The sequence below is a fragment of the Emydura macquarii genome, unplaced genomic scaffold (assembly GCF_026122565.2).
Source record: "Emydura macquarii macquarii isolate MOO-44397 ecotype Brisbane River unplaced genomic scaffold, CSIRO-AGI_Emac_v2 contig_1230, whole genome shotgun sequence".
NCBI lineage: Eukaryota > Metazoa > Chordata > Testudines > Chelidae > Emydura > Emydura macquarii.
The window spans coordinates 18,799,445-18,827,308 of record NW_027131367.1 but is presented as its reverse complement, the minus strand read 5'-3'; the positions used below and the strand labels follow the sequence as shown (position 1 = coordinate 18,827,308).

The window sequence follows — 27,864 nt, the reverse complement described above, 5'->3', positions numbered from 1 at the left end:
AAGTGCTGCACTAACTTAATCCTGGCTTAAGGTGCTGAAGGAAAGAAGAGAATCATCTCCTAAAGCTGCTCCATTTCTGCTTGCCAATTAAAAGATTTGTTGCAAATTATATTTTGCAATACAAAATTTAGGATTCATTGTTTGTAAGTCATGGAAAGTTTCTCAAGTTGCACTTTTTCCTGGTTCTGTTCTCTTGGAAAAGCAAATAAATTTCCTCTGCTGAAATGAGTGTTTGAGGGGCATTAAACTGTGCATCTTGGTGCTTTAAAAATGCACGTTCAAGTCCACAATTTAGTGGATATGTTTTGCAATGTCTATTTGGATGGTTTTCCTCTCCGTTATGCCTTCCAAGAGGGTTGTACTGGTGAATCTGAAAGGAGAATCCCAGAGTGTAAATGTCCCCATTGCTCAAAGCTTCACGCAAATAATCAAATATTGTACTGAACATATTGGCTTCAGACAAAATGTGGCTCTCATATACAACACTGTCCATGCATTAGGTGCCTCCAAGCAGGGAGTTAAGGATGTGATGTGCAGTGATTTGTGAAAGGAATCAGGCTTCACTGACCCAGCATCCAATTAAACGTCCTATGAGGTCAGCTTGGTGGCCCCGTGGAGAGTGCTCGGTATATTTCACATGACATAGCTTGCTTCCGTGGCATTCTAGCCGTAATCCAGGAGGACCAGGGCTATACAGTGGGTTAAGGACTTTAGAGGCTTTTGCTTCCGTTTGTTTTCCAGTTCTGGCATCACTTACAGATGATGATGATTTTGATTATCTCATTTTAGTCCCCGGCGTTTCTCTTTCACGTTGTTTGACATGCATTTTGCTGTGCTTGCTTCACAAAGACCCAGGGCTGGAGTAAGGGGCCGAGGGGGATTTCACAGGTGAGGATCTGGGGACATCAGTGGCGGAACGGAGCGCAAAAAGCCTGCCCTATGCCTGGCTCAATCCAATGTTGTTTTGCGTTCCAAACTGGACAGTTTAGGCTACGCTCATCCCTAGCGTAACTCATCTGACTTGACTGGCATTGCACCTCCTGTGAGCTCAGCCCTTTTTCTTTGCCTGGGATATCAGTCTTTTCTAAGCTACAAATGACAACGCTTCATCTCAAGATGAGACAAAGGGCTGGAGATTGTGGCTGCAGAGAGTGAGGGAAGGTGCTAGGAGTGTCTCCCCAGACCCCTGTGCAAATGGAGACAAAGTGGCTAGAGAATACATGCCCTGTTCCTTCCAAGCGCCCTCCACATAGCCAAGGAGGGGGGGCATGACTGTGGCACCGTTCACCCCTTATGCAAGGAGGAGGGAGCATATTGCATTAGCATCCAGGCTGCTCAGGAGCAATTCTAGCTAAGTCAGCTCAACTCCCCCCAGTTTGCAACACACCTGAGGATGCCAGCGGCACATTCCAGGCCTAAGAATGCGAAAGGCCAAATCTTACTCATTTACGGCGGTGGCCAAACTTCCACTGTGCCAAGGAGAGTTTTGCCCTAGCAGAAGGCTGAGTAAAGGCGTCAGGACTGGGAGCTCGGATCTGTCTTCGATCTGCATCCTGAGCTAGTCGCGTCGCCTTTTAGAGGAGGCAGGGCTCATTTCCAGCCAAGCTTCCTGGATCCATTAGCTGCTTGTATCTTTCTCCTGTAAATTTCGGAGCCGGTCTGCCATCTCCAGCTGCGAAGCTAACACACTCAATCACACTAAACTTTATCTGCTTTACAGGGAGTTGCTGGTTCCAAGGGCTATTGCTTGCCCTTGCTCACAGGATGTAACCTAAGCAGAGATCAGATATGCTAGTTGTCTGGTGGGATGAATTCCTATTTATCTGATCTTGACACCCTTACCTCCCCATGGGCTACTAGAATTGCTGGGAAAAGACAGGCCGAGTCAATCCCCCTGGGCCACAAATCACTGATTTAAAAACCTTCTGCTCAGTGGGGAGAAAATAAAGCAGGTTTCAGTTAGACAGAGAAGAAGGATCTATCCAGTGAATTGGCCCTTATCTTAATAAGAGTCTGATAACCGCTAAAGGTAGCAAGTGGCAGAATCCACACACATGCGCACGGCTGTGTCCCGCGCCCTGGCCCCCCCCCAGTTCCCAAACCGCAAGCCAGTCTAGCAATGGTGTTTGCAGGCAGAGACCCCCCTATTCCAGAGCCCCTGCAGATGGTAACTGGACTTTTGGTGTCCAGTCAGTATTTCTGACCCGACACCGCTCAAGTCCCCTTTCGACTGGACTTTCTGGTCGAAAACTGGGCACCTGGCAACCGCCTCCTGCCAAGGCATTTCTGTGCTGCAAACCTCGCTGCCGTGGTGCCACCAATGTGCTCTGAGAGAGGCTGTCCTGGTGGGATATTCAACCGAGTCGAGCCCCCAGGAAATCTTGGGAGAAAGTTTGGCGCTGCAAGGGTCTGATTTCCACTGGTTCTAGTGGTTCTCCAGATAAGCTTCAGAATCAGAAACAGGGCGTGATTTGCTGGTTTATACAGACCCTAACGTAAGCTCTCAAGGGCATAAAAGTCCATGGTGGGGGGAGAGGTTGTAGCTGCAGAAGAGCCCACAACCAGAGTGGTGCTGGGATGAGAGGATGATGACAAAGATTTGGTGGTTCTAGCCAGGAAGAGGTGGGGAGCATGGTTCTTTGCATAGCTAGAGAAACTGCTGATTCCATGCATCCTCTCAGGAGCTGTCTTGAAGAAGCTTCTATGGAACAACACCCTAACCTAAAACTGTCCCCCTCTAGGTGGGAAAACTTGAGGGAGTCAGTAGAGGTAGCAGGAAGGAGGCAAGGCTAAATGAAAGAAACCTGGGACCTTAGGTGCACCCTACATGGGTCCTCTCTGCCCCTCCCCGAATGTTTGGCCCCGCCTCCTCTTGATGAGAGCAGGTTTCAGAGTTAATATGAATGAGGCAGTTCACCCCTCTTGGAGCTATTGTTCCAGGCTCTCTGCAAACTCAGGCAGGCATTGGTTACAATTGGTTCACATTTTCAAGCTTGTCTTTGCATCCATGAGAGCTAGAAACATTTTTTTAAATAAGAGCTGAGCTTCTGATCTTATCACATGACTCCAGGAGTTGGGACTGTGCACAGGCTATAGTGCTTATACTGGCTCTGGGGTTGGTCTCTTACTTTTTCCACGCCTATTATGGTTATAACTGTATTGACGGTGCAGATCTCACATCATGGCCTGTGGGGTTTCAGTCCCTCAAATGAAAATGCCCTCATTTAGTTCAATTAATTTTGAAATCGTTTCCCTCCCCCTCTTGGGTCCAGTCCTGCTCCTTTCAAGTCAATAGCAGTTACATTAGCCTTCAGTTGGAGCAGGTTTGATCATGCCCCTTGCAATGGGGGATTTTCTGTGTATTTCAAATAGGCATTTACAGCCTCACTCCAAGCTGAAGTAGTGAAAAAACTTCCATTGATTTCAGCGGGATCAGGCTTTTCTTAATTTGTGGAAATCTTCCTCTCTGAAATTGCTATTCAGACCAGGGGGGTTTGGGAGACTTGAAGAACTAATGTTTGTAAAGCACTTTAAGATCCTCAAATGCCAGGTGCTTCATATGTTAAAGGTATTGTTCTTTTCTAGGCACTTTCTGACGTACAATATCTGCAGTGAAATATACCTTCACATTCTGTGGGTTTGTTTGTGGATGGGGCTTTTCAACATTGGTTTCTGGGTTTCTTTAAATAATGAAAGACCCAATCAATTAATGATAGTAAACCTTTGCACCATTCATCTCATCCCAGAGCAGTTTACAAACGTTAAGGATCCAATTCAGATACTCTTAGACTATGTCTTCACTAGAAATGCTGCAGGAATGGCACAGCTGTAACGCTTCAGTGTAGATACAACAGCTCCAGGAAGGATTCTCCCATCACTGTAGTTAATCCACTTCCCCAAGAAGCAGTAGTTAGATTGACAGAAGAATTCTTCTATCAACTTAACACTGTCTACACGTGGGTTTAACTATTTCGCTCAGGCTATGTACACACTCGGGGTGGCAAATTCGCTGCCGTCAGATCGATTTTTCGGATCGATTGAGCGCGTCTTCACTGCTTCTACTAAAACTACCTCCAAAAAAAGCGTAGCGCTGCGTCGACAGGAACGCATTTCCCATCGACGCAGGACAGTGGAGATGGCCCGCTAAAGGGAAGTCACGAAGTTGACAGGAGTTACGCAAGCTACTCTGCATAGCTTGCACAACTGCCACCGAATTTTGCCGGCAGTGTAGAATTTTGCCGGCACCCATGAACAACAAAGTAGGGGCAGCCTAACTTTTTAGTGTAGACTTGGCATTATTCTTTTTAAAGTCTAGTACTTTGGGTCTTGATCCTGCAAGATTCCTTGTACTCTGGCCGTGGTCCAGCAAAGGACTCAGGTACATTCTTAAGGTCAATGGGCTTGTCTGCAATGGGACACTCAGGAAAGTTAATCCGAATTAAATAAAGGTGTGAATTTAATGTGAATTAGTTAAACTGCATTAAACCCCTGTGTGGACACTCTCATTTAGAATTACAGCAGCCTTAATTTGGTTTAGTTTAATTCAGATAGATTAAGCTACACCAAATTAAGGCCACTGTAATTCTGAATGAGTGTATCCATGCAGGGGTTTAATGCAGTTTAACTAATCCTCTTTAAATTCACATCTTTAGTTAATTCAGATTAATTTTGTTGAGACTATGTCTACACTTAAACCACTACAGCGGCACAGGTGCAGTTCTCACTACACTGACAGAAGGGGTTTTCCCATCACTGTAGTTAATCCACCTCTCGAAGAGACGGTAGCTAGGTCGACGGAAGAATTCTTCAATTTAGCACTGTCTGCACCAGGGGTTAGGTCGGCTAAACTATGTCTCTCAGAGGTGTGGATTTTTCACACCCCTGAGTGACGTAGCTGGGTCAACTTAACTTTTTAGTGTAGACCTGGCCTGAGTGTCCCAGTGTGGACAAGCCCAATGAGACTACAAATGTGCCTTAAGTTAAAGTTGATAAGATATATCAACCTCTTGAACAAAAATGGGTCTGTTTTTAGATCGCCACGTTTCAATGTGTTTCCAATGCAAAGAGAGAGAGAGAGATTTTGTCAACCTTTGATTTAAAGTGAAATTTACCAAGTTACACAGAAAGATGGCAATTCTAGTATGAAATTCCACAAAATGAAAGTGATGTACAGCACCGGATCCCCTGCTCAAACTAGTAGACTGTACTCCTAGAAGGTGATCCTACAGATGTCCCTGTTGACCATTACACATTTCCGGTTGGTCTAAGACCTCCATCTGGCTCTTCCTGCTGAAGTTGTTTAGGATTGCATTGTGTACAAAAACAGCAGCCCTCTTCATCTGATCTGATAGGATATGATGGATAAGACACTGGGAAATGAATATGTAAATAGCTTTATGATCCCCAAGGGATCGTTGCTTTGTTGTAAAACAATCTCACCAGGAAAGCATAGAAACATGACCAGAGACATTATACTTTGGGGATAGACAAGGAGCCCTAGATAAATATCAGAACTGTTTTAGACGTTGTCAGGATTTGATTTGTGGAATTAATGTAAAAAAAACGCTGCTCTGTTACAACTGTTATTTAGTGTGACACTGCAGTTTCTTGCTAACTCGCTAGCATGGGAAGAGGCATTTTGTTTTATCTGATTGGATGGAGAAAACACACAGCCTTAGCCTCCAGCACCCGTCAAGAGTTAACAAGCTGCGCATTTGATTGATAAGCATTGCAATCCTCCAGAGCTTGGAATACTGGAGTTTGTTCGTACTGCAAAGTGCTTCCTCATCGGGATGGACAAACTGAACCGATGAAATAAGAACTGGCTTGTGCCTTTGCCCAAAACTCAAACAGAATTTGCCACTAAACCTTTATTTTGGGGGTTAAAAAAGATGATTTCCTGACTTTTTGTTTCACCTGTCTGATATGTTCATAGTCTCTGCACAGGGGCAAATCCTGATTTCAATGGGGAGCTCACCTACTTATGGATGGAATAAAAACTGAAGACTGAATAAGCAGCTGACATTGCGGATGGACAGCTCACCTCTAAAGGTTCAGAGTTTGGGTTTGGTAAAGATAAACACTTAAATGTTTGGATGCTTTTCTCTCTCTCTGGTCTTTCTTCTAACAATAGTGTCTGCCTGTATGCCTGCCCATCCATCCTTCCTTCTAACTACAGTGTCAGTCTGCCTGCCTGCCTGCCTGTCCATCCTTCCTTCTAACTGCGGTGTCTGCCTGCCTGCCTAGGCTTTTATAACTCATTTGTCACCATAGCATCTGAGCACCTTACAGCTTTAAACCCCCTCCACTTAGGATCAGAGTTGCCCTGTACCTTATATCCACTCCCTACAAATGTATTAAGCCTGCAGAATTTGCTTGGGTATCTTTAGAGAACAGTTGTCCTCACCAGTATGTTACTTCCACTGTTCCAGTGGCACCAGCATCCCTGCTCCCTATGGAAAATCTCAGTATTGCATGGGACCTCCCCAGTGCTTCCCCGCCTGGGGCAGGGGGCTCAGGGAAGTGCTAGAGCCTCCCCTGCCAACCTGCAGTGCCAGGACTCCTGCATGCACTCCCCTGTTGGGTGGGGATACAAGGTCCCCAGCCCCTTACCTCCTGCGTCGGTGGTGTGAGTCCCTGGCCCTGGGACTGCCCACGCTGCTGTCTTGGGCATGGCCAGGAGGGGAGGCTGCTGGGTCTCCAACAGAGCCGTCTAAAGTGGGGGCCTGGCTCCTGTCCTGAATTGCACCTCCATTGGCACCCCCGGTTCCCTCAAGGTGGGGGAGAGGGGCTTTACTGCGGAACCAGCTGAAGTGTCCTGGCAGGAATGGAGGGATAACACTTCCCCGCACTCTTGCTGCCCCGAGTGAGTCAGCAGGGCGCCGAGGGAGAAGTGAGCCCCAGCATTTCTCTTTTTAGGACTCACACACTGGTTCCTTCCTGTCCTAACCCCAGCTAGAACCTGAAAGTACGTAAATGGGAGAGACTGAAAAAAAGAGAAGCTAATATTTCAGACTCTTAACCCAGCTGTAGTGCAGCTGCAGCTTCAATCACGGACAAGGATTCAGGGTGAATGTTATCAATGGTTTTGCCTTCCTTGGTGCATATTTCCTGGTCAAGAGAAGTAGCAGAAGTATAGTAGGGAGGTAACATGGTCTAGTTGACAGAAAACGATGCTGTGCTTGGGTACCAATGACGTCATGCCTATGTGCAAGGAGGTGAATTTGTTGTTATTCTTCTCTGCGTATTTGTTTTATGGCCAACCATGATTTATTGCTGAGGCTAGTCTAGCTCAGATGCTGGCTATCTGCAATGCTGCATTTTCCAGAAGAAATAAAAACAATAAAACGTTTGAACAGACAAATTCCTGGGGGTAGGACAACAGTGGCAAGCTGCACTGCGCCTCCTCATTGTACCGTCTGAACTTAAAGAGGATCAGGATGACCGAGACTGGGAAAATGGACCATATGCCAATAAACACTTTTATTGGTGCCAAAACCCCTTCGATCTGAAAGAGACCCACTATTTTCTTAAACAATCTCAAGCCCGCATTCAGCCTTGGCCAGTGATTTAGGGACAAAACCAGGTTTTACAAGAAGCACCTTCTTTGGAAGCGTTTTCTCTCTCTCTCTCTCTTGCTCATTCACTCTGGTTTTTTTTTAATTTCTTTTCCCCTCAAAAGGCAAAGTTGTTACTTTGGAGGCCTTTTGAGAGGAGAGAACCATGGTGGAATTCTTGTCTTGGCATGGCTGATGTTAATGGGCAACTCTGGGGGCAAAGGTCCATTAAAGCCCCCACATCTGCAGCTTTGTACAGGCCTCACCTCCGAAACTCCTCAAAGCGGGTAGCCAGGCAGGGCCTAATGCGTATTAGCAAGACAAAGGCCCGGGGAGGGGAGGGAAGGGGGATGAGCTTTAATTTAGTGAAGATTTATTAGGCCTCATGAAATTGGCCTGAACCACCCATTTTCTATATCATCTGCCCACATCTAAAGGGGGCGGCTTTGTTGTGGGGAGATGGTCATTTAGAATTATCCAGCAACAAATCTCGCCGGCATAAAAGGGACATGGACAGAAGCAGGACGTAGCGACGAGTTCATGCTCTGTACACAGAGCCCGAAATCTGGAAATATGGAAATGTGGGAATGCCATTCAGACTCCACTCCTGCCCTTCCCTTCGACTTTTGTTTGGGGAATGCCGGCTGATGTGTGTTCTTTTCTCCCTGTTTACTCAAGCAGATGAATGAGGTTTTTTGGGGGGAGGAGGGGATGAGACAACACAAAGTTGCTGAAATCAGGTGAAGTTTTGGGGTGTGGAGGAGTGATTTAGGGCAATGAATGATTACTGGAATGATCACTGGGGTTTTTTGTTTAATAGTCCCCTTTTTCACTCAAATATTAGCAACTTGTTTGCTGCAAACGTAAGTTTGAATGTAGGAATATCATAGAGTATGTCCAGTGCGGCTTTAATGACAGAATTTTTTGTATAATAGCTTGTCTACAATGGCGCTTATGCCGGCAGAACTTTTGTCACTCGGGGATGTGGAAAAAACATTCTGTTGAGCGATGTAAGTTTTCCCGGCATAAGTGCTAGTGTAGCTAGCACTATGTCAGCAGGAGAAATCTCCCACCGATGTAGCTACCACTCCTCGTTTAGGTGGTTTTATTATGTCGGCATGAGAGCTCTCTCCCAGCAACGTAACATGGCTACACAAGCCCTTATGCCGGCAAAACTTATGTCGCTCAGCGGGGTGCTTTGCCAGCATAAGCGCCCATGTAGACAAGCCCTAAGTCTTTTTGGAGCCATCCACTCCCCGTGCTAGCAGCTCTCACGAGATTATCATGAGTCTTGTGATATTTTTTCTTAAAGCCCCAGCAGCTGGAATCAAGTTATTACCTGAGAATTTCAGCTTCCATTAAAAATAAAAAGCAAATTCTAGCCCTGATGGCTGTGGAGTAAAGCATGAAATGATGAACCATAAACATTCCAACACCAGAATGCCAATAAAGAGAAACCAGCATTTATTATTTATTATTATTATTATTGCCAATCTCATGGTTTTGGGGGGCATGACACATGATTTTTTAATGTTTGGCTTGGTGATACTGCACTATGATGGCATAACATGGGACCTTGTTCCTGTTTATTCAATACTCTCGCCATTTGACTCCTCTGGGAAATTCCTTATTATTTAAGCAAAGCCCATCTTTCAGATTTCCCAGCCATACAGCAGTAGTAAGCTTGGTTATTTCATTATTGGCCACTAGCTTGGCCTGGAAATGAGTGCGGTCTCTCATACCACAGTTCCAGAGGGTCTAAAACGAGTGTACATGAAATCACAATTGAGCCTCTAGGTCAAAATTTCCTGGTGACATTGGGTATCTCTATTTTGGGTTGTCCAACTTCAGACACTTTAGGGCCTGATTTTCAATAGCACTGAGTACTCCAGAATTTTGCCCTTGCATTTCCTAGGAGGGCATGGCATGGTAGAAAGTATCCACTAGGAGGAATGCATTGAAGCTGAGCAAAGGAAAATCCAGGGCCTGATTTTCAGAAGTGCTGAGCAGGCAGAGCTCCAGTTGAAGTCAACAGGATCAGTTGGTGCTCAACCTCTCTGAAAATCAGGCCTTCTGGTTAAATAGCAGGAAACATTTCCTAGCAGGCAACAATCCTGCATAGACCATAGAGGGATAAACTAGAGGGCCTGATAGGTCTTTTCTATCTCTAATTCCTTGGATTCTGTGAAGTCTAAAATAGTTAGGAACCTCTGGTGAATAGCCCTGTGCTAGAACTCAGCACAGTGTAGGCAGGTGCTTCTGTTTAGTGCCAGCGGTTACTCTGTAGAGAAGAACGCAAGAATGTAAGAGCTGTGACATTGAGTCGGACCATGGTCCATCTTGCCCAGTATCCTGGCTCAAAACAGAGCAGTTATGGAGTGATCCACCCCTGCCTTCCAGTCCCGGCTTCTGGCAGTCCGAGGTTTAGGGACACCCCGAGCATGGGGTTGAATCCCTGACCCTCTTGGCTTGTAGCAATTGATGGACCTGACCTCCATGGACTTATCCAGTACTTTTTTTAACCCAATTATACTTTTGGCCTTCACAACATCCCCTGGCAACAAGTTCCACTGGCTAGTTGAGCACTGTGTGAAAAAGCATTTCAACTCGTTTGTATCAAACCTGCTGCCTGTGAATTTCCTCAGGTGGCCCTAATTTTATTTTATTATGGGAAAAAGTAAATAACACTTCTCTATTTATTTTCTCCACACCATTCATGATTTTATAGACCTCAATCATATTCCTGCTTAGGTGTCTCTTTCCAAAGCTGAACAGACCTAATCTTTTTTAGTCTCTCCTTATATGGAAGCTGTTCCATTCATTTGATCATCTTTGTCGCCTTTCTTGGAACCTTTTCCAGTTCCCCTGTATCCTCTTTGAGAGGGGGTGGCCAATACTCTGGCAGTATATACAGAGGTTTTGTTGCACTGCCAGGTGCACAAAGTGATGAATCAGACCCCATATATATAATTGTGCAGATATGTGCTTAACTCTAGGCGGATTGGACTGAATCCATGTGTGTCATTTGTGCAAAGGTCTTGGAAAAAGGAAGGGAAGAAATGAAAATGGAAATGTTGGAAACTAAAATTTCATGAGAAGAGAAGCAGCACGGAGCTGGCAAACAATGGGCCGAAAGCATCTCTCAGAGAGTCTATTTGCATAGGTTTAACCATCTTTTGCTTTGCAGGTTGTAAAATCACATCAGTCCTCATCTGTCATTTAGAAGGTCCCTTTTTGGCATGAAGGTCTAATCACTGGATAAGACAAAAAAAGCCACAGTTGTCTGGTCTGTAATTGTCTAAAGTAGCCAATCCCTTTCCTTGCTAAGGAAACTCCCTACTCCATTTCCTGGGAGGGCCCATTACACACTATGTGCTTTGTCTCTTTCTTCTGGCTTTCCTGAGTATGGGGTTATTAAAAGGATCTTTCTTCTCTCAGCAAGCAAATAAAGGCCAGATCTGAAGGACACACATGAAAAAGATGCATTCTGCTGGCAGTATTCAAAGCCATCCTCACACATTAGCCAAGTAATCAGAGACTTTTCCCTTCATTTCGGAGCTGTAGAGGGAAAACAAAATCTAGCTCTCATATAGTCTAAACAGGCACAGGGGCAGGGTTCAACTCTCACCCGGGTGTAAATCAGGAGGAACGAGATGAAGTCCTTGGAGTTACAATGGTGTAAAATGGGTGTCGAAGGAGGACCAGGACCCACGTGTGTTACAATGAAGTTCATGTCACTGATGGACCTTAGTTAGGAGGACCTTTATTGCATTACTAAGGAGCTTATTGCACCTCATTTTATCTTGCAGGATGGGACTGTAGTGTGGAAGCTGCAGCAATGATCACTTTTTATTAAAAATGCATCTTTCAAAAGGAAATTTTGAAAGCAAAATGTGATTGTTACAAGCATACTTGATGGAGAGCGGTCCATCCCTCTTGCTGCCATTGTGGCATCGCAGTTGGCTCTCACTCTTCATCTTATGGGTGGTTGTCCCTCGAAGTAGGACCTCATCACCTTTTCAGGCTGAGCCCAGCCAGGTTACATGGGTGGCCCGGCCACCAGACACTTGCCTAATGCCACCCCAGGTGTGGATCCCAATATCCCTAATCTGGGCAAGGTTCGCATGGGGTCATTTTTGGGCCTTCATGAGAGTCTGAGAGTGGATCATTTTTAGTCTGTAACTTTCCGCCCAGGCCTGTGCGCCTAGGGAGACCCTACCAGAAGCAGTAAGCTCCAGACAACAAAGCCCTGGGGTTCATCGGAACATGCAAGCCCCTCCACCACAACAAGGGAACCATCCTTGGAGGGGATCTCTCCAAGATAGGGTGAGGGGCTCAGCTATTTGGGAGAGCCTTGGAGTAGAGCCGCTACTCTTCTGGATCGAGAAGAGTCAGCTGAGGTGGTTTGGCACTGATAAGGATGACCCTGGTAGGCTTCCTTTGGAACTATACTGAACACGTCCCACTGGGAGGAGGCCCCGAGGCTGACTCATGACACGTTGGAGGGATTATATCTTCAGGTTGGCCTGGGAACTCCTGGGAATCCCCCAAGAGGAACTGGAACCTGTTGCTGAAAAAAGGGAGGTCTGGTCCTCCCTACTCTTCATGCTGCCACAGCAAACCTCTCCAGGAAAAGCAGCAGAAAGGACAAGAAGAAGAAGAAACATACTTGATGGTTATTTGCATTTATTTGAACAAGAGTAGCGCAGTTTTCTATTCAAATTATTCAGGCTTCTGGCAAAGCTCCAGAATCCCACATATGGATAGTATCAGTCAGAAGATTCCTTTATAGCCCAAATCTCTGTTGGTGTAAACAAAGTTTAAAATACAATTACAACAGTAAAATATACAGAGCATGATGTAGGGTTTTGAGGTGAAGTTTGGGCCCCACCAGGAATCAGCATGTAGCCTATCACTAAGCATAATTGTGATGGACTTCAAAAGTGAGCAAATCCAAATAGCAGGTGGCACAAAGTTGATCTGTGCAGACGATATTGTGTAATAGCTGATAGTGAGGAAGATTTGGTCCAGGCAATTGATGCCTGCAATAGGGAACTAACAATCTATGGCTTCAAAATGAGAAAAGAAAAGACCTGTGTTGATGGCTCACGCAGAACCAACACAGATGAATATCAATGCCAAGGGCCTGTGCCTAAATCAAGTTTCTGCATTTAAGTACCTTGGGGGCTGGTTAACGGCAAATGAAGAAATCAAGAGAGAACTGCAAGCAATGCTGCTGTGAGTGGGGGGAAATTTGGTGCAAGGTAAATGGAATAATTTATGATAAATAGATCCCCAGACTACTGAAGGGACAACTATACAAAATCATGGTAAGATCAGGTCTTCCATATGGATCAGAGACGTGATCAACCAAAGAGAGGCATTTAAGAAGACTTGAAACCTCTGAAATTAGATGATAGAGGTGGCGTTGCTGGACCACATGCAGAATGAAGTCATCAGAAGTGAGACCAAGGTCTGCGATATCAAAGAGGGAAGCTGAGATACAGGCATATATGAAGGATGGATGAAGGGAAGCCTGGTAGGGAGACTAGAGTTCAAGGGCCAAGAACATGAGGACAGCCAAGAAAATGGTAAATAGACTGTGTATGGGATACACAATGGATATGGAGCAAGTGATGGGTCAGCAAGCCTGGAAAAGACTGATTCAGCAACCCATCCCCAGCCAGCTGAGAAAAGGGGAAGAAGTCAAATACACAAGTGTGAGACTAAGGCTGCTTACATGATAGGATCTCATCAATGTACAGGCTGCATGGTTGGGCCCTTAAGGGTTTGAATGGAAAAGAACCTTAATTAGCATTAATAAACATGAATATCAATATATACAGTAGACTAGAAAAATCTGTGTACACATTAATCTTTATGTTCATGTGTGCTATTTAGGGGCTAATGCCTTCCACCAGATGATGGGTGAAATAATCCATGTATACATCTCAGTATATGAATATACAGATTATTACAGTGGTTCTCAACCTTTTCCATACCATCCAGCTGGGATCTAACTGGGATCTCACTTCCATTTAGTAGTATGGGAAAGGCAGGATGGTAATGATTCTCTGGCTCCTCTTGGACCTTCTTGGGGCTGGAGACACCCCTCCAGACTGAGAAGCTGGGGAATATTATATATAATATAGTTTGCAGATTCATCTGTAAATTTATCGAGTGCTTTGGGATATTTGGATGAAATGCACTGTGTAAATGACTATAGTTCCTGCTATAAAGTCGTCACATAGTGAACGACACTTGCAGCTATTTCTAATACATTAATATGTGTTCCTGGTGGCAGGAGAAGTTAAGGCAGAAGTGATCTCACCCAGGGTTACAGGTTCTCTGTGCTAACTCAGAGATTCCCAGTTCTCAGGCTTTGACCTTCCTCTCTTTGCTTCCTAGCTAGCTGCCTTACTCTGATTTTCCAGCTCTGGGGAGGCGGGAGGCAGGAAGGGGGGCAGTGGACAGGAAATGCCTTGGGAAATAGTGTCCAAAGCACTGACTCACTGGGGATTTGGGTTTAGAAAGATGTACCTCCACCCTTAGAGCAGCAGAAAGGATGAATGGAGAACTGAAAAGATACAGGGAATGACTGGGCTGAGCGAAAATGTCGCCCTTGGAAAGCAGTCAAAACAAGCTGAAAAGCCATCTTAGACAGGGAGCTGAGCGTGAGGCATGCAGAGAAGTCAGAATGGACCGCTCAAGTATTTCACTTCAAAGCCTTCAACACCATCCATCCCCAACCATCCCAGGAATGCCATTGCTCTCCAAAGTGGGGGAGGGAGCAACTGCTGTGTGTTACGCACTCATCTCCTTTGTACCCAGAAGGTTTAACAAAGCCTTTTACAGAGGAGGGGTGAAGGGGAGTAAAGTGACTTGGTGTGGCAATTTCAGGAAAAGAACCCAGGAGTCCTGACAACCGTTCTCTGAGTCCCTGCACTAAGACTGCCTGCGAAGTCTGTGTTGAATGATACAGACAGTTCTGTTAGGCCTTTCCCCAGAGCCGCCCATTAGTGCTGCAGTAACATTAAGCAGGCTGTGCAGTGACCAGCCGCTGAACTTCAGGGACCGGGAAATCAACAAACACACTGGCTTCAGTTTACTACGGCCCCATCAGTATGGGGCAGAGCAGGACAGCAAGGCCTGTGGCAGCTGCTGCACAGCGGAGAGGGTGCAAGAAGGAAGCCACTAAAACACTTGTATATCCCTTCAAGTCAAGGACCAGAGGCGTCACTGGTGAGAAAAGGACAAATGACCACGCTGCCATAGCGCACACATTTCCTCTTTTGTTCACATGCTGCTCTTCAGGCCACTCTGACTATTTTAATGCTGCAAAAACCAAGCCTCGGAGAAAAGGAGGAGGTCGCGGTTTATTTATATAAGACTGGAGAACTCAGAGGGATGATGAAAGGGGTTATAATAATGGCTCACATTTAGAGAGAACCTTTCTTCCAGAAAGATACCAATGTTTTGCAACAGTCGCTTTCCCCTCCTCTGGGGCTGGGAAGCAGCATCAGTTCAAAAGCAACAGCCCGCTGCAGATTAGGACAGAAAGGCCTTCTCTCCTCCTGCGCTTGTTTTCGAATCTCCCATCATTTCACTGCCACCGGGGCAGCTGTGCAAGTGGCAGTCCCCGTGAGAACAAAGGTGCAGCCAGCTGCTGCCTGTGTTCAACCTAGACCCGCTGTGAGAAGGTTTCAGCTGGGTGGGTAAACGACCAGTGGCCGGGCTTTCTTCTCACCTCTGCATGGGACAGCTGCCACTGATATTGTGGGGAAATGGCTGGGGAGCTCAGGGGGCCACTGTTCTGACTCCATGCTGTCCCAGCCACTAAAGGGTTAACAGGGTGATGCTCCACCTCCGCAGCTGGGGCTGATTGGTTGCCCTGCAGCAGCTGGGGGGATAAAAAGGCTGCAGGTCAGACCAGAGTGGAGTGCCTGCTCAATTCCTTCACGCAGTCTCCCTGGAGTGGAACCCAGAGGAATGAGTGGGCCTGGGTTCCCTTACCAGCCCGTCAGAGGGGTGAGCAGAGCCCAGGGAGCAAAGAGGGGTGAATCTCAAGAGGAGTCAGACTGCTGACCCTTCACTAGGTTTACCAGCCTCTTTACAGCCCAAGAGGGAAGAAGCTATTACTGACCTGGCTGGAGGGCTGGTTTCATAATGAGGAGCTGCCAGGCCCAGAGCTAAATAGTGGCTGAACAAACAAAAAGGGGAAACTGAGGCAGACTTGCCATACTACCTGCTCAAATGCAGCAAGTGCCAGTGGTGTTAGCAGCTGCGGACAGTCGCCTTTTCATGGCCGTGCGTGACTTAACGAATGCTGCTGCGCCTAGCAGCAAGCTCTGGTTTGTGCAGCCTTCGGGGAAGGTCCAGTTAAGAATAAAAGAAGGGATTTGTTTAACGCAAGCTCTCCTTCTGTTAGCTTGGAGGACAGCCCAACGCCCAGCGCTGCGCCCACTGCTGGAGCAGCCCCAGTGGTAGCAAAATGGTGGGAGAGACAGCAAGCTACTCTGCTAGGGTGGGTGCAGCCGTCGTGACGATGAGGGTTACAGCTCAGCTGAACCCAGGCAGGAAACGGGAGGTGTTGGACGCTGACAGTAATTGCTTGAGTTGGAATATGCCCAGCACTCTGGGGTCAACTCCTCTGAAAAGAGCCATGGGCTCTTTAATATTTGTAAGTGTTCAGGGTCCTGGTTTTACATCCCATCCATGAAATGGGTTTAAAAAACACACAGTTGCCACTGCTGTTGGCAGCTCTCCTTTTGCAGAGAGCTGACAGGCAGGGCGTGGAGTTGGCCCGAGGGAACATTTTCCTACTGACCTTATTTGACTTAGCACCTAGAGTCTCATTTTCAAATGATGTAAGTCAGTGGGACTCTTGGCTTCCTAGTCACTTAAGCACTCTTGAAAATTTTACCCCTGGTCACTTAGGAGACGCTTGTTTTCTCTGTGGGTCACTATTCTGCATGAATGACAGTGAAGCAAGGTAAAGCTTCCCATGGTGAGGGAGACCAGCTTTGGAGCCACATGGAGCTCCTCTGCAGTTCTGCAAAAGGTACTTCCAGTGTCGCAGCTGAGTACAGGAGGAAACCGATTGTTTAGCAGAGTGGCCCATTAACACCTCTGCAGTCACAGGACAAAAAGAGGGGCTTAGTGGGTTACAGATTGTTGTAACATGCCGTAAATCCAGTGTGTCTGTTCAATCCATGATTTTTAGTGTCTAGCAGAGTGATGAATTGTCTTTTGGAAGAGTTGTGCCGGTTTCCTGTGGGGATGAGGACGGATATCTCAGATAGAGAGTGATCACTTTGCAGAAAGGCTTCGCCCCACAGGTCTTTGTCTTTTTTTTTTTATCATTTTCCTGTGTGAGTTCATTCAAGAGAGAGTCCGATTTCACCCACATAGTTGTTGGGGCATTTAGTGCACGGGGTGAGATGCAGCACGTGTTGTGATAGGCGTGTGTAGGACTCATGGATCTTGAAAGGTGTGGTGTAGGGGGTGTTGATCGCTGTAGCAGTGGAGATATGGCTGCAGGTTTTGCATCTGTTGCTTTGGCAGGGTCTGATGCTGGTGTGTCCTGGTCGGTGGGGAGCCTGCTTCTGATGATGAGCTAGGAGCGGTCGATGGGTTGTTTGAAGGCCAGAAGTGGGGATTCAGAAACTATTTTTTTCAGGATGGGGTCCCCATCGAGTACGGGTTGTAGTTGTTTGATACCCCGTATGGCTTCCAGTGTGAGGTGGTAGATGACAAGTAGGGGTGTGTGGTTGGAGGGGGTTTTGTTTTTGTATTGAAGCAGTGGGGGGCCCATTCCATGATGCAATCTAGCTCTCTGGAGTGTCCGTATTTGGCGAAGGTGGTTTGTAAGTGTGCTAAGGCGTATCTCCCAGCCTGTTCCCGCAGAACACATTACTCCACTGCATAGTGGCAACAGCAGGCTATTTACTTGGGGTGATCCTGCAAGGTGCTGAGTGCGGGCCCCCATTCAACAGAGCACTTAGGCATGTGCTTAACCTTAAGCTGACGAATAGTCCCATTGCCCATCTCTTACCTGAGCCACTCGCCCTGTTGCATCATGGGAGATTCCTTCCTGACATCTACACCAAGTAGCATGAGGAATGGTATCCCATCTGCACTCTTCCGCTTTAAATACATAGTAGTCCCTCAAAGGGGGTACCTGGAAGCTGCAGGGGCATGGGGAAGATGCTCAGGGAGAACAGAGAAAGGGGAGGGTCCCAGAGCCCAGGCTCCAACCCGAGCCTGAACGTCTACACAGCAAATTGGAGTGCTGCAAATGTAAGTCAGCTGATGCGGGTCAGCTGTACCCTAGCTGCAGGTCTCTTATTCCAGTGTAGACATCCCTTAAGGTTCCAGATATAAAGGGCTGGGAGTAGCCTTCTGATGCAGGAGAGGCACTGAGCAACAAGGGAAAGAGTACAAAAGCTCTCCAGGCAGGGCGGCCTGTGAGCAGGAAGAGAAATAATTTATGGACCTTTAATTTGGGACTTGGAGTTTTATTTTGAGTTACTTTATGTGAATAAACTCAGACCCCGGAGAGGGTGCTTCCACATCAGAAGAGCAAGTGGAGTCTAAGAAGCCTCTTTATAAGCAGGGCAGTGCAGAAGCACACCTGGTCACAAGGAGGTGTACAGGGGCAGCCTGCTCTTCAATCTAGCAGAGAAAGGGCTAGCAGGATTCAGTGGCTGGAAGTTGAAGCTAGACAAATTCAGACTGCAAATAAGGTGTCAATTTTAATAGTGAGAGTAATTAATCGCTGGAACAACTGACCAATGGTCGTGGTGGATTCTCCATCACTGACCACTTTTAAATCAAGATGAGGTATTTTTCTAGCAGATTGACTCTAGGAATTACTTTGGGGTGGGTCTCTGGCCTGCGCTCTGCAGTAGGTCAGACTAGGTGATCCCAGTGGTCCCTTCTTGCCTTGGAGTCGATGAATGAATCTGCCTCAGCCTCCGATTGATCCTGCAAAATGCTGCGCTCTTCTGCAAGGTGCTGGGCACCCTCAAGTCCCAACAAAGTCACTGGGAGTTGAGGGGACTCGGCGCTTGTCAGAAGCCCTGGACGTCTTGCAGGGCCGTGCTGCAGACTCTGAGGTCACACATAGAAAGAGACAGATCCGAAGAGCTAGATGCAAAAAGCCTTGTATCTGCTCTGTGCCAGTTCCAGGTTGGTACGTCCGCCCACAGAGCCTGCGGGGCTAAGGCTGCTGCCCTTGGTCGTGTAGCATTTTGCATGATAAGACCTGGGTGTTGCTTATAATGGAGCTCAGCATAATTGATGGTCGCTGTCAGCAGTGGTACTGTTACAGAAACTGCCTTACCGGGGAGATTTACTGTCTCTGGAAAGAAGCCCAAACGCAAAAGCCTATAATTGTTTTAATAGCAAATTAGAGTGATGTAGGATGTGTTCCTCTGTTGGAGCCGCCTGTTTAAATGCCTTGGGCAACAATGCAGACGTGCATGGAAATAGCCGAGATCTCACAACTGCATTTTGTAATGATTCGTCATTAACACATGATGACACCCAGCAGGAGAAGAATATTCTAGGGTGAAACAAATGCTGCCCGTTGTCCTTCACCTCAGTACTGTTAGTTGGGTGTGGGCCTGCTGCAGAAGCTATTGGGTGACAGCTAATGGCTGTTATGCAGGAGGTAATCATGTTGGTCCCTCACTTCTGGCCTTAACCATCCATGAATCTGAGCTTTACTTCATGGGTCTGATCTTGCTTCTACGGAAGGCCATGGGAGCTGCAGGTGAGCAGCACTTCTTAAAATCAGGCCCGTGATTTGGGCTCCTAGATGTGGATTTAGATGGCTAACGTTAGGTAATCCAGGATGAAAATATTTGGCCTTCAGAGGGGTCGCGGAGAGGTGTACAATGGGGACATTGCTACTAGCCTCCTTCACCGGGGAGTTGAAGCCTGACTGATGTTGCTAAAGGACTTCGAGTCCCTCAGATTAAAATATTCCTACTAGTTGCACGAGGGGGCCAGCTCCCCTGCTGGTGCAAATCACTGGGGTGTCGTTGACCGCAGGGTGCCATGCTGGTTTGCATGCACAGCCTTTCCCTTATGGCTGGGCGCCAGAAAGAAGAACTTAGACCTGGTCTAGGCTGCCGTAAAGAGCATCATTCATCCTGGGCACGCCAGCTTCTGCCGACCCAACCAGGCCCCTCACCCATGCACTGGTGCTCAGGCAGCCTGGAGTTCAGCAATGGCCAGGAGCTCTGGGGGATGGCGCTGCAAGGCGAACATCGCACTAGCTGATTTCAGGGCGTTTTCATGCTCTTACTCTCCATATTTCCTTGCACTCAGAGAAATGACCGGGCCCATATGCAGCATTTTCTAACGCAATTGCTGGCTCCTGCTCCACTGAGATCAATAGCAAAACTGACTCTGAAGTGGAAGAGGCACAAGGTGGAGGCGGTAACATCTCTTATTGGCCCAACTTCTCTTTGTTTGGAGTGCGAGATCAGGCACGCAGACAGGGAGGAACAGAGGGACAGCATGGCTTGCCACTGCTATCATTGGCTTTACCCAAGATGCTCCTGGATGTCTACTGCAGAATTCCTTCTCGGCTGGTATGCTGCAGCAGGGGGCTGAGACTCCTGCTGTGTCAGAAGCCTCTCTGGAATCTGTCTGTTCATATTCCCGCACCAGCCACTGCAAACTCCAATAACACGTTTCAAAGAACTCTGCAAGCTGAAAACCCAAACTCAGCTCCTGTCTCCAAGCAGCTCCATGCACAAGCAGCATGTCCATTCAGCCTTCTCTCGAATTGATCCTAGGCGATCTCTTTGTTCTCTGGATGTTGCATATCATTAGCTGGTCGGGGGGGACGCTTGGCTGCTTAACCTCGCTAGTGATTTCCAGGGTAAGAGCTTGGCTCTCTTGTGACCTCCTGAGCCAGCGGTAATTGCTGCTCCACTAGTCACCTGCAAAGCTTGTGGCGATGACGTGGTGGTAATCGGAGGAGCGGGAGAGAGCTGCCTACTCCCCAAAGTGCAAGAGAAGGGAAAAGTTGCTGTCTCAGAAGCTGTGTTTTTAGAAACATATTCCAGTGCCATATCCTGCAGTTCCTTGGCCTTTTCATGTCAAGATGATATTAACTACTGCAGTGCACATGTGGTATTTCTCCCGCTTAAAGATCATTAGGGACAGCCTGCTGAGTTTGCTGTGACTTCTCCTGGCTCGGTGAGACTTGCTGTGCACGCTGTCGCACCCAGAGATGTCTGTTCGGGCTCTTTGTGGGTGCGTAGGGAGGCAGGTAGGTGGTCAACTCCCATGGTTCTGCTCTGTCGCTTCCACGGTCAGGGTGATGCCCTAATTTCCAGAAATAACATTTGGGTTTAGAAATCCGGCATTCATGGGGATGATTTTTGCAGCCTTGAAAGAACAATAAACCCAGGGCAGTCACGTGTGCAGGACGTCCGAGGTCAGTAGTGAGAGTTCTGGGGTTATCGCTACAGGCAGCTTCTCCAAGATGGGAGAATTGATCCAGACGAAAACCAAAACGAACTTGGTGGGAATGGATTGCTCAGGGGCTTAGCGAGCGGGGCCACAGGGGGTTTGTCTACCCTGCAGTCAGAGGTGTGACGGCAGCAGATGCAAGCTCGGTTTGGCCTTCAGTAACAATAGCAGTGAAGCTGCGACAGCATAGACTGTCCACCCCTGCTCAGGACCCTGGGTACATATTCCAGTGACCCGCCCGGGCTGCTGCAGCTTCATTATTGTTGTTGGAGCTAGCTAGATCAAATCTAGCTTGGCTTTATCTGCGCATGCTGCAGTCATGCCTCTGACCACCATGCAAGTGCCCATCCAACGCAGCTTCATGATGACCAGAAATTACCATCTTGCAATTTTTCAGCAGCCTGCATGCAATGAATTTGATGCCTTCGTCATTACCACCACTAGTTAGCATTAATTGGCAGATTTGCTGGCAGCTTCACCCAAAGACTGAAGGCCGAACTGTCCGCTTGTGTAAATCAGTGGTGCTAATTAGAGGAGATGGGGGGAGTGAATCTCCCTTCCACCCACTTGCTTAAAGTTCCAGAGGCTGTGGATCTGAGGGGCCATGGCATTTGCCCTCCCCACCTTGAAGAAATATTTGAATTGGTGCCACTGGTGTAAATGGGGGACAGTTCCATGACTTCAATGCTCCTATGCGCAGTCGTGGAATCTGGCTTTCAGTGTGACTGAGCTGACTTCTCTTTCATCAGCTCGGTGGCCCGGGACAGAACTGAGGCCCCTGCAGTGTGGTGTAAAGGAAACTCTAACTGCTGCTAAAAGATGCTGTTTCCATCCTGTGACTAAAAAGAAGACTTCAGGGCCAGGCTTTCAAAAGTGCTTCTAGCACCCAGCAGCTCCCATTCGGCACAAAGGAGGCTCACTCCTTGCCTGCTTTCCCCTCCACTGACCCCAGTAGGAACTGCTGGGGGCTGAACTTATCTGAAGATCAAGCCCTCACTTCCAGGGCTCTTAAAGCAGTACCTTTCGTGAGCACTGAACACACATGAATATTTAAATACTTAAAAACTAGCACCGCTGAGCTACCCTTGGTTGGAGTTTAAAAATATAAGTAGCGTTTTTCTATTAGTTGCAACATTCCTCTTCATATTTCTTTAGGTTTTGGCCTGGATTGGAAGCAGAAATACTAAGTGAGAATCACAGAAAGGGCTGTTTTCCTGGTGTTTTCAGACCAGACCAAACCAATAAGCACTGGAAATCTCTAAGAAAATCCCTTGTTTTCCAGCTCAACTCCTAGGTCAAAAAGCTTCGGAATAAGCATCCAAACCACACAAACTTATCACTTTGCCCATCACTGGTGCTAATGAGACCCTTCCTATTACCAACTGTATTTGCTGATGTTTCTCAGAATCAATGTTTGACTATCGCTATCAGGCAATGAATGAGGCTATGAGTCACCAGGGTATTTGATACAAGCAGATTGAACCAGAACACCAAATCCAAACAGTTTTCCCTTGAATTCAGAGGAAGACTTGGATCTGAATTTTGTATCCTTGGCCTCTCAGAATGCTCTCAAGCTTTGTCTGACACGATAGATGCTATCACAGCCCCATCACTAGTACCTATATTACCCCAAATACCAGAGAGCGCTACAATTTTAGTGGCAACGGGCTGGATTGGGACACCTACCAACAATTTAGAGAACTGCAGAGAAAAGGAGTGCATTTACTTTGATCTATCAGCTTTTATCATTTGCAAACATCTCTTAATTGGCTGTGTCAGGCCCAGATCCTTATCATCTCTCAGTCTAATTTCCCCTATTCGATGCATTTCCTCCACTATAAAAATACCCATCACCCATCCTTGTCAGCACAGATTAAATCTAACGCTCTCTTTCAGCTCCTCTCTCCAGTGAGGTTGTAAAGCTGTCAGCTCCACATTTGACAAGAGCCAGGCCGCCTTCCTTCTCTTTGTCTCCTGAAGGAGGGAAATATTTAGGTGTCGTTGCCTGGATGGCTGCTCTGGAAGTCAACAGACCTCAACGGAGCCATTGATCTGAGCCTATGATAGGAGGGAAGAATTTCCACCCTGAGTAGCTGTGACATTCCTGGCCCAAGGAGACTGCCCTCCTTCCCAAATGGCATCTTCAGGGCCCGGCATTCCCTGCCCTGCCTATCAACACACTTAATGCTCCTCAATTGTCTGCGTGCCTTAGGAGAGGGGAGCTGACAACGTCAAGGGTTTCGGAGAAGGCTTCCATGAGGCTAAATGTCAGCACAGCAGGGCAGCAGCTGCTCCCGCTGCAGCAGTCATGGGAAGCGCAGCCGCTTGCTTAAATAAGACGTCTCAACAGCCTTCGGATCTTGAGGACGCTGGCGGATTAGGCGAGCGGGCAGAATTGAAGGGCACAACACCAGCTCTATTCAAAGGGGTCCCCAAAGGGCAGCCTGAGAGCCAAATGAGACCCATTGAATCCTACAACGCAGCTCTCAAGTGCAGGAGGAGTGTCGCTAGAGTACTGAGTGCCTGCATGCATGGAAATGGTAGCAGAGAAGGTGGTGGCGGGTGGTACTCAAGGATACATAGCATCCTTCCTGGGTTTTGTGGGACCAGTAAAGCTTCTTGTCACTGTGCACTGCAAATGGCTTCTCTTGAGTAGCCCTCTGCATCCCTTCTTAGCCTTCCCACACCATTCCCTGGCTGCTGGGCTCCAGCAATAAGCCATTTCCCTTCTTCTGTCAAAGAAGCCACCAGGGTGAGTGTCCCACTTTCCCACATAGGGCAAATGAACCCAATATTTTCAATTGGGGGGGGAAAATGTAAAACTGCCCCCAAAGCATGCGTGCACATGCATGTGGGTGCGTCGCCTGTGTAACGGGCTGTGGTAAATCAGGGAATAAAATGGCTGCTGTCAGGTTTATTAGAGGTGCGGTACGCAGAAAACAAACGTCCCGGTATCAGGCTGAGAGACCATGACTCAGGCTATGTCTTCACTAGAAATGCTGCAGCTGCGGCGCTTCTGTGTAGACACGCAGCATGCCAACAAGAGGGATTCTCCTATTGCTGTAGTGAATCCACCTCCCCAAGAGGCAGTAGAAGAATTTTCCGCTGACCTAGAGCTGTCTATACTGGGGGATTTTTCACACCCTTGAGCAAAGTAGCTGGGTTGACCTAAGTCTTCAGTGTAGACCTAGCCTTCAATGTCTTTATTTGTGATAAACAAGTGAACTGAGACTTGTAGGAATGGTCTTTGATCTCCTAGCAAATTGCCAGTATGTGGCTCCTAATGAAACAGATCTCGGGCAGCTCCTGTCATAAATTACAGTAAAGCTGTTGGTATTTTCATGTAACTTGTGAGATTAGTCAAAAGGGGCCTAACAATACATTTAATGCACTGTTAGAGCTCCATTAAATATTGATCAAGCCTAAATAAATGATGCAGCCAAAACTAAAGGAAGAAAGTGCTTATTTTGTCAACAAACATCCCCCCTGTGCATTTGTCCTCATTGGCTGATTTGTGATAAGAGCTCTCAGAAACAAAGTCTCAGTAAATAGCTCATTGCAGCCTCATTTGTGTCAATAGGATCCTATTAGAGCCGGGCAAAGAATGGCTTTCCCATCGGAAGGCTTTGGAGAATAAAACAATTCTCCCATCCCAAATTGGGATGAAAAGTGGATTGGGCCACTGAAATGTTTTGTTTTGCTAACTTTGAAGCCATTTGATTTTGACAATTTATAGTAAAAATTACTTTTAAAAAATAGTTAAATTTCTAAACAAAAAGGTCCTCTTGATGGAAAGAATGGAGTTTTTTGTTTAAAATAGGATATTTTAACCATTTTAAAAAACTCCTTTCGAAAGCTCTTGAGAACAAGAAATTTGTAGAAGCCAACCCTTTTCTGAGAACAGTTTTAGTTTTGGCAAATTTAATATTTTCCTATGGAAAAAAAGCTTTGAAAAATTGCCCTCCATCTCAAGACAGTATTTCAAGTCTTTTAGTATATTTTTATTCATATTTCTCTAGAACCTAGAGACTCCAATCAGGGACCAGGTACTAAGTGCTTTACCCGATATAACATACATTAGTGCTTTGCTGGAGCTGGTTGAAAAGTTGCTGTTAACATTTTTTGGATGGACAATTGGGTTTTTTGGATCAAATTTCATGGAAATGTGTAGTTGTTAAAGCTTTCCACTTTGTATTGAACCAAACTGACTGAATTTATTTTGGAAGATTTTGTTTTTGCAATTAAAAGTTTTGAGGAAAACATTTACTTCATCAAATTTGAGGGGGTGGGGAGAGAGAAATTTCCCAACCAGCATAGTGTTTGCAAACCACTCTGAGATCCCTATCACAGTGATTGCAGGTACACCAGCTGTGCACACCACCACCTTCGGGAATTTGCCCCTTGCTTGAATGTGCAATGATGAAAAAATAGGAGGTCAAATGCTGGGCCTGTTTTATGCAGGAATTTGGACTACTAAACCTCTGGTTCTTGTATGCTGACCGCACACCAGGCTGACTGATCTGGAGGTCAGGTGCAGGAAAACCTGCCTTCTGGTGGGACCAGAGATGCTGCTTATTGGGCTCGTTTGCTCATGGAAAAATGACCCTGCCTCCCTGCAACGGCTTCCCTCTCGCATGCAGGAGCCATGTTAGCTACTGCAGCCCCACAGAAGAAATCATCTCCAAGGAGACTGAGGGGACCCAGGACAGGTCCTTTCCCACTGAATACAACTTTGTAGATGTATGGAGGGTCCTGCCAGTGCCCTCCTCTCTCCCTTAGCTCCATGATGTGGGGGAGGCATCTTCACCCTGATGGGCCCAGCTTCTCCCCCCAGATGTCACCTGCCCTTCAGAGCTGCAGTTCTTCAGGGTGTCCCCCCTTAACTTCTTCTGTGACTTAGCTGTGGGGAACCTGCACTGCCTCTGCAGAGTCTGGGAGGGACTTTACCACCCTAACACCATTCTGGGGCAGTGTCCTAGCCTCTGCTCACTGCACATCGGGAAGGGGGAGGTGGCCACATAGTATATCATAGCTTTTGCTTATTAACATACCTGAGGGGCCCATCACCACAGTATCTGGGCATCACACAGTAGGTGCTGTGCAGCTGTCAGCGAGGTGGTATGCCCCACAGATGGGCACAGTCGTGGTCAGCTGAGGGGTTTGGAGGGTATTAGCCTCCACTAGTATTGCATCTCTCTCTTAATCCGCGGTTCTTTTCCTGTGCTCCTTCTCTCTTGATATCGGTCTCCATTTTGCCTGACAAAAAGCTGTTTTTAATAATGTATCATGCCAGGCTGCCTTATGTACTTTTACAACATCAATTATTTAAGCCTGGTGCTTGGGCGCTTTGTTAATGTTTGTTTGTTCTGGGTTAATTTTTCATGTAAGTTAGGTGCTGGTGGAAGGTGTTTGTCCCTTCCCCAGCGCAGGTGTGGCAGGCCAATCCCCACTTTCCCACCCACAGACACACCCTTGCTAAACCTGGGCAACAATCTGGGCAGACCCACTGCTAGGCTGAGCTCAGACCCCATGGTCCATTCACTTGATGGCCAGCTGTGTCGCAGATACCTGCTTGTTGGGAATTGGCCCAACAAAGTCACTTCCCTTAGACAGCCATCAAATGGTCCATTTTCACTTGTGATTCAGACTGGTTAGATTTGAATCAGCAGCTTTCTGGAAACCTGTGTAACCCTTTAGTCCCCTGAGTGAATATCTGAGATTTGAGCCCAAACCATCCTGCAATTAGACTGAACTTTAGCCCTAGATCAGCCAGCCACCTCGGCTTATTTTCTTTGGTGGGGAGGGTGGTTGGGTTACAGAGGGGAAATGTATTTAAACACCCCACCTCCATATAGATTAAATTAACAGCGGTAGGTTGCCAGGTTGTTGTTGCTGCTCGTCAGTATTAAACACTGAGTGAGTTCTCTGGCCGGTGGAAGACATTGTCTCTCCTCTAAGGCATTCAGACAAGTGAGGATGGTCTGGTGGTTAACCCTGGAATGTAAAGTGGGTTCAAGTCCTGGCCCTGGCACAGGCTCTCAGTATGATAAATGAGATTCAGGGTATGTCTACATGGACGGCGGCAAACCCGTCAGATTGACCTATCTGGAGCGACTGAGCAGTCAGTGTAGACCCGCTCAGTCGATCCAGAAGTCGACGCAGTTAAAACGCCCCCTCAAGTGGCGCAGCGCTGCGTCGATAGGAACGCGGTTCCTGTAGGCGCAGTGCGGTGAAGACGGCGTGCAGAAGGGAAGCAGAGCAGTCGACGGGCATTATGCAGCCTACTCTGCGTAGCTTGCGTAACTCCCGTCAACTGCCGCCGAATCGCCCGGTAAGTGTAGACCAGGACTCACAACCTACCTGTTCAATGAAAATGATTCTTCCTTTGTCTCCCACCATTTCTCTCTCCTCTTTATTAACTGTAGCTTAAGACTATAAGCTCTTTGAGGGTAGAGGATGTCTTTTACTGTGTGTCTGTACAGTGCCTAGCACCATGATCTTGGTTGTGGTGGCAAGGTGCTATTGTGAGCAAGGACCTTGTATTCAGAGCTTATTGAGAATTTTTTCAACAGAAATCTTCATTGGAAAGGCTTCTCCGGTCCAGGATAGGACGTCTGCTCAAAATGAGAATAGGCATCAGCATGGAAGATAGGACACTCACATGGCATATGGAACCCCAGGTTTTGGTCTCAGAATCAGGCAGAGCAGGGATTTCAACCTGGGTCTCCTACAGATTGGGTGAGCACCTGACCACTGCGTGGCTAGCCAGGAGGTGGGGGGGGGGGGCACTTTCATGGTGACCAGACATTTAAGCCTG

General features: G+C 47.2%; 1 long non-coding RNA gene across 1 annotated transcript in view; it reads left to right on the top strand.

Annotated features, from left to right (window-relative positions):
* Window positions 1–27,864, top strand: part of LOC137152908 (uncharacterized) — a 154,988-nt gene that overhangs the window by 92,267 nt on the left and 34,857 nt on the right. The gene's annotated exons all lie outside the window — the stretch shown is intronic.